The following is a 7694-nucleotide window of genomic DNA, read 5'->3' as shown; positions in this document are numbered from 1 at the left end:
AGAGGGTGAGAGAGAGAGAAGAGTAAGTTGGTGAGAGAGAGAGAAAAGAGAAAGAGGGTGTTGGTTTTATATTTTTATTATCGTCTAATATTTTGAAAGCTGAATTTCTAATAAAATGTGCATCTATAGGAGATAATGCCTGGGAATGTGTTCCCCCCCCCACAGTTTAACAGTGGTGTGACGTCAAGAGAAAGAGGGTGAGAGAGAGGGAAGAGTAAGTGGGTGAGAGAGAGAAAAAAAAGAAAGACGGTGTTGGTTTTGTGAAAAAAGTTGTTATTTACAATTGTTCGCATTCTTGGCCTTTTGGTCAAGATCAAAGTGTAGTATCTGTTCTTCAGATGCTGCACTTCTATTTCTTGTTCTCTTTCGGTGGAGGAGAAATCCTCCACGACTGAGACAATTTTTATTTTTGTACCTTTTCTCCACGTTAAAAAACGACCCTGGTGTCTAACTCTGTCCCGTGGGGAGGCATAGTAAATAGGTACAATTGTTCGCCATTAGTGGATGTTGACGTCACGTCACGTGACATGACTAAGCGTTTTTTTTTTTTAGTATGAATAACATTTTTTGTTATAATTATAAAGTCTACACTTAATTTTATAGAAAATGATGTATATATAATAGAAAAAAAAATTACTGGTTTTGTTGGATTCAAGTGGATCCCCCCCCTCCAGTTTAAGAGATAGCAGGTCACGTGGTAATATACAAAATGGCTAGCGTAAATATAAAGATCGATTTTTTTATCGACGAATATTTTGAAAGCTGAATTTTTTTTTATTCCTGTACATTTTTTCCTGATATTTTTCGTTAAAACTCTTGTATAAATACTATTTTTAACCAGTTAAATACGTTGGAGACATTGTCATGGAGTTTAATAATCTCTAGAACAAAGCAGAAGAGAAATTACAAAAGTATCGGTAAAACAAAGTGTTTGTTTACATTTGTTCGCCATTACTGGATGTTGACGTCACGTCACGTGACATGACTAAGCGTTTTTGGATTATGTAATATTAACATTAAAATGACAGGTTTTTTGGGGGGCCCCCCTAGGAGAGAAATGATCAGTTCACCCCCTTTTAATGGTCCGTTTGGTGTGGAATTTCGATATTTGTCATGCGGGTGATCAAGGTTCAATATGATACATAATTTGTCAACTTTGGTTGTGTCTGTCAAAAGTTTGAGCTGACGTCACGTCACGTGACACGTATTGAATAACGTTAAAATGACAGGTTTTTTTGGGGGCCCCCCTAGGAGAAAAACGATCAGTTGACCCCTTTCTACTGGTCCGTTTGACGTGAAATTTCGATATTTGTCATCCGGGTGATCAAGGTGCAATATGATACCAAATTTGTCAACTCTGGTTCCGTCTTTCAAAAGTTTTAGCGTTACAAACAAACATACATACATACATACATACACACCGATTTTTGCTCATACAAATTTTCTAAACTGTAGGTAAAAAATTTGTTGAGTATGTAGGTTAAGAATTGTTCTCTCTCTCTCTCACACACACACACACACACACAAGTTCTCACTTTTATAGATATAATAGATAGATTATGCTAGATATATTTCTATATGTCTGCCTACCCTATATACAAATTTCCAAATCTGTGCCCAAAAATGTGTGGAATATATAGGTTGAGAATTGTTCTCTCTCTCTCTCTCTCTCTCTCTCTCTCACACATATTCTCACTTTTATAGGTTATATAGGTTGAGAATTTTTTGCTCTTTCCATCACTCACATTCACACTTTTATAGATATAATACATAGATTATGCCAGATATATTTACATATGTCTGAATACCCAATATACACATTTTCAAATCTGTAGATAAAAAATTAGTTGAATATATAGGTTGAGAATTGTTCTCTCTCTCTCTCTTTCTCTCTCTCTCACACACACATTCTCACTTTTATAGATATAATAGATAGATTATGCTAGATATATTTCCATACGTCTGAATACCCTATATCCAAATTTTCTAATATGTAGATAAAAAATTTGTTGAATATATAGGGTGAGAATTTTCCTTCCTCTCTTTCTCTCTCTCTCTTTCTCACACACACACAAGCTGAAAATTGTTCTCTCTCTCTCTCTCTGACTCTCTCTCTCTCTCTCACACACACACACATGGTCATTTTATAGATATAATAGATAGGTTATGCTAGATATATTTCTATATGTCTGAATACCCTATATACAAATTTTTAAATCTGTAGATAAAAAATTTGTTGAGTATATAGGTTGAGAATTGTTCTTTCTCTCTCTCTCACACACACATTCTCACTTTTATAGATATAATAGATTATGCTAGATATATTTCCAAATGTCTGAATACCCTATATACAAATTTTCAAATCTGTAAAGATAGAATTTGTTGAATATATAGGTTGAGAATTGTTCTCTCTCTCTCTCTTTCACACACATTCTCACTTTTATAGATATAATAGATAGATTATGCTAGATATATTTCCTTATGTCTGAATACCCTATATACAAATTATCAAATCTGTAGATACAAAATTTGTTGAGTATATAGGTTGAGAATTGTTCTCTCTCTCTCTCTCTCACTCACTCACTCACTCACTCACTCACACACACACACACACATTCTACCTTTTATAGATATAATAGATTATGCTAGATATATTTCCATATGTCTGAATACCCTGTATACAAATTTTCAGATCTGTACATAAAAATTAGTTGAATATATAGGTTGAGAATTGTTCTCTCTCTCTCTCTTCTCTCTCTCTCTCTTTCACACACATTCTCACTTTTCTAGATATAATAGATAGATTATGCTAGATATATTTCCATATGTCTGAATACCCTATATACAAATTTTCTAATCGGTAGATAAAAAATTTGTTGAATATATAGGGTGAGAATTGTACTTACTCTCTCTCTCTCTCTCTCTCTCTCTCTCTCTCTCTCTCTCACGCACACATTCTCACTTTTATGGATATAATAGATAGATTATGCTGGATATATTTCCATATGTCTGAATACCCTATATACAAATGGTCAAATCTGTAGATAACAAATTTATTGAATAGATAGGTTGAGAATTGTTCTCTCTCTCTCTCTCGCAACCTTACACACACAACCACACGCAAACATTCTGACTTTTATAGATATAATAGATCGATTATGCTAGATATATTTCCATATGTCTGAATACCCAATATACAAATTTTCAAATCTGTAGGTAAAAAATTTGTTGAATATATAGGTTGAGAATTGTTCTCTCTCTCTCACACACTCACATTCTCACTTTTATAGATATAATGTATAGATTATGCTAGATATATTTCTATATGTCTGAATACCCTATATACAAAGTTTAAAATCCGTAGATAAAAATACGTTGAGTATATAGGTTGAGAATTGTTCTCTCTCTCTCTTACGCACACACACACACACACACACACACATTTTCACTTTTATAGATATAATAGATAGATTATGCTAGATATATTTCCATATGTCTGAATACCCTATATACAAATTTTCAAATCTGTAGATAAAAAATGTATTGAATATATAGGTTGAGAATTGTTGTCTCTCTCTCTCTCTCTCTCTCTCTCTCTCTCTGGCTACCTCACACACACACACATTTTCACTTTTATAGATATAATAGATAGATTATGCTAGATATATTTCCATATGTCTGAATACCCTATATACAAACTTTCAAATCTGTAGATAAAAAATTTGTTGAGTATATAGGTTGAGAATTGTTCTCTCTCTCTCACACGAAACTGTGCGCTCGGCTTCTTCCCCCCCTTCCCACCCCAAATGCTTGGGAAACTGTGCACTGTTTTTGTTGGTTTTCAAGCTGCCTCTTCCCCCCCACACACACACACACACAGTTTAACAGTAGTAGGAGGTCAAGAGAAAGAGGGTGAGAGAGAGAGAAGAGTAAGTTGGTGAGAGAGAGAGAAAAGAGAAAGAGGGTGTTGGTTTTATATTTTTATTATCGTCTAATATTTTGAAAGCTGAATTTCTAATAAAATGTGCATCTATAAGAGATAATGCCTGGGAATGTGTTCCCCCCCCCCCACAGTTTAACAGTGGTGTGACGTCAAGAGAAAGAGGGTGAGAGAGAGGGAAGAGTAAGTGGGTGAGAGAGAGAAAAAAAAGAAAGACGGTGTTGGTTTTGTGAAAAAAGTTGTTATTTACAATTGTTCGCATTCTTGGCCTTTTGGTCAAGATCAAAGTGTAGTATCTGTTCTTCAGATGCTGCACTTCTATTTCTTGTTCTCTTTCGGTGGAGGAGAAATCCTCCACGACTGAGACAATTTTTATTTTTGTACCTTTTCTCCACGTTAAAAAACGACCCTGGTGTCTAACTCTGTCCCGTGGGGAGGCATAGTAAATAGGTACAATTGTTCGCCATTAGTGGATGTTGACGTCACGTCACGTGACATGACTAAGCGTTTTTTTTTTTTAGTATGAATAACATTTTTTGTTATAATTATAAAGTCTACACTTAATTTTATAGAAAATGATGTATATATAATAGAAAAAAAAATTACTGGTTTTGTTGGATTCAAGTGGATCCCCCCCCTCCAGTTTAAGAGATAGCAGGTCACGTGGTAATATACAAAATGGCTAGCGTAAATATAAAGATCGATTTTTTTATCGACGAATATTTTGAAAGCTGAATTTTTTTTTATTCCTGTACATTTTTTCCTGATATTTTTCGTTAAAACTCTTGTATAAATACTATTTTTAACCAGTTAAATACGTTGGAGACATTGTCATGGAGTTTAATAATCTCTAGAACAAAGCAGAAGAGAAATTACAAAAGTATCGGTAAAACAAAGTGTTTGTTTACATTTGTTCGCCATTACTGGATGTTGACGTCACGTCACGTGACATGACTAAGCGTTTTTGGATTATGTAATATTAACATTAAAATGACAGGTTTTTTGGGGGGCCCCCCTAGGAGAGAAATGATCAGTTCACCCCCTTTTAATGGTCCGTTTGGTGTGGAATTTCGATATTTGTCATGCGGGTGATCAAGGTTCAATATGATACATAATTTGTCAACTTTGGTTGTGTCTGTCAAAAGTTTGAGCTGACGTCACGTCACGTGACACGTATTGAATAACGTTAAAATGACAGGTTTTTTTGGGGCCCCCCTAGGAGAAAAACGATCCGTTGACCCCTTTCTACTGGTCCGTTTGACGTGAAATTTCGATATTTGTCATCCGGGTGATCAAGGTGCAATATGATACCAAATTTGTCAACTCTGGTTCCGTCTTTCAAAAGTTTTAGCGTTACAAACAAACATACATACATACATACATACACACCGATTTTTGCCTTTTATATATATAGACTAGCAGGGCTACCCGGCGTTGCTCGGGACCGTATAAACAATGAAAAAACAAAAGCAGATATTGAACATATGTTTGATTCTTAGGGGAGAGGAATCTTTCATCTCTATGTATTATTTGTTTTATCTACCCTAGGACTGATATTGTTCATGTTTTATCCCTAGCATAGGTAATTTACAGCATGTATATGAAATTGTTTTACCTTAGGGAGAAGAGAACAGGTAATATACAACATAATGTGTCTATATTACATCCCTGGCAACGCCTAGAAACCAGCTAGAACATGTATTTCAGTCAATCTTTATTATATCCTGGGCTATGCCGGGAAACCAGCTAATCTCTTTTTAGTGACTTGACCACCAAAATACCTCCCTAAGTGTGTCCTTTCTTTTGAACTTATTAGATATAGGTATCTAGAAATGTGTGTGAAATTTTGTTGAATGCATTGTTCACTATGATTTTCTTATTGTTCTACACAATATCAACTGTAGCGAAATAACACAGTAAACTTAGTGTAGTGTTAGAATAAAGAGCAAAGGAAAAAATTAGAATCATATTTTGTAATTGCAAATCTAAATTTGCTAGCATGTACCAGTATTTGCCAGGTTGTGGAAATTTGGAACTTATAACATATGTAGTGGCCTTTTCCTAGATACCTATTGCTAAAAATTATACTTTCATTTTGTTAGAAAAATCTCTCTTCAGATGCCCTGCATCATTCAAAATAAAAACAAATATTTTTATAATTGTTTCAGTATATTGCTACACAATGTGAAAGTTTTTAACGTTTGTAAAAAAAATCATGAATGTGCTTATATTGCAAAAAAGAAAATATCAGTGCACAGTATTGAAAGTGTTTGAGATTCAAAAGTCTGTAACATTTCTACTAACTTCATAAGATGTCATGTGAGAAACTGAATTGAATATCAAGACATTATCTGAAGCGTTTTTATTTTGGTGTAACATATGTGTTTACAGTGAACCTTAACTTTTAATAAACAGATTGGTATGCAATGACATAGGCTAAGAATCTTTAAAATATATATAAATTGGAAAAATGTGTGAACAAATGAAAAAAAATGATCCGCTCCACTTGATGACATCAAGCACAGTAATATTTTAGTGAAGAAAATATGAAATTGATGTTCAGTGATTAGTTTGGATGAATGAGAAAATGTAATTGTTTGATGCATAAAAATAACTCAGTTGCTGTATTTGATATTAAGCAGCAAAATATAGTGATTTGAATATTTGGGAAAACATCAAACCAGATTATGTAAAAAGAAAAAAAAAAGATGAAATTAGAAAATATATATTTTATGTTTATGAGTTCTGCCAATCAAAATTTTGTGGCAGAAATTGGGTGATTACCATGCAATTTTATTTTGGTAAAATTCTTAAATTATTAGAATGTTTATTATAATTTCTAATTAGTGACTTGTTATAATCAAAATCCGCCCTAAAGAGTGTCCTTTCTTTTATTAGGTATCAGAGTAGGTATCAAGATTTCTACTTCTATACAAATGTGATATTTCAGATCTGTACATAAAAAATTTGTTGAATATATAGGTTGAGAATTGTTCTGTGTCGCTCTCTCTCACACACACACGCATTCTCACTTTTATAGATATAATAGATAGATTACTCTAGATATATTTCCATATGTCTGAATACCCTATATACAAATTTTCAAATCTGTAGATAAAAAAATTTGTTGAGTATATAGGTTGAAAATTGTTCTCTCTCTCACACACACATTCTCAATTTTAGAGATATAATAGATAGATTATGCTAGATATATTTCCATATGTCTGAATACCCTATATACAAATTTTCTAATCTGTAGATCAAATATTTGTTGAATATATAGGTTGAAAATTGTTCTTACTCTCTCTCTCTCTCTCTCTCTGGCTACCTCACACACACATTCTAACTTTTATAGATATAATAGATAGATTATGCTAGATATATTTCCATATGTGTGAATACCCTATATACAAATTTTCTAATTTGTAGATAAAAAATTTGTAGAGTGCATAGGTTGAGAATTGTTCTCTCTATCTCTCACACACACACATTCTAACTTTTAAAGATATAATAGATTATGCTAGATATATTTCGATATTTCTGAATACCCTATATATAAAAATTTGTTGAATGTATAGGTTGAGAACTGTTCTCTCTCTCTCTCTCTCTCTCGCTCACACACACACACATTCTCACTTTTATAGATATAATAGAAAGATTATCCTAGATATATTTCTATTTGTATGAATACTCTATATACACATTTTAAAATCTGTAGATAAAGAATTTGTTGAGTATATGGGTTGAGAATTGT

The 7694-nt window shown here is 33.0% G+C and overlaps 2 pseudogenes; both read left to right on the top strand.

Moving 5' to 3' along the window:
• The first annotated feature begins 286 nt into the window (after positions 1-286).
• Positions 287-420, top strand: LOC145265082 (U2 spliceosomal RNA; annotated as a pseudogene).
• Positions 421-4195: 3775 nt separating this feature from the next.
• On the top strand, positions 4196-4329 carry LOC145265071 (U2 spliceosomal RNA; annotated as a pseudogene).
• Positions 4330-7694: the final 3365 nt, after the last annotated feature.

This window comes from Euprymna scolopes, chromosome 3 (genome assembly GCF_053919585.1).
Source record: "Euprymna scolopes isolate OS-2025 chromosome 3, ASM5391958v1, whole genome shotgun sequence".
In the NCBI taxonomy this organism is placed as follows: domain Eukaryota; kingdom Metazoa; phylum Mollusca; class Cephalopoda; order Sepiida; family Sepiolidae; genus Euprymna; species Euprymna scolopes.
Note: the sequence above shows the minus strand (reverse complement) of the source record. Positions and strands in the feature narration are given on the sequence as shown.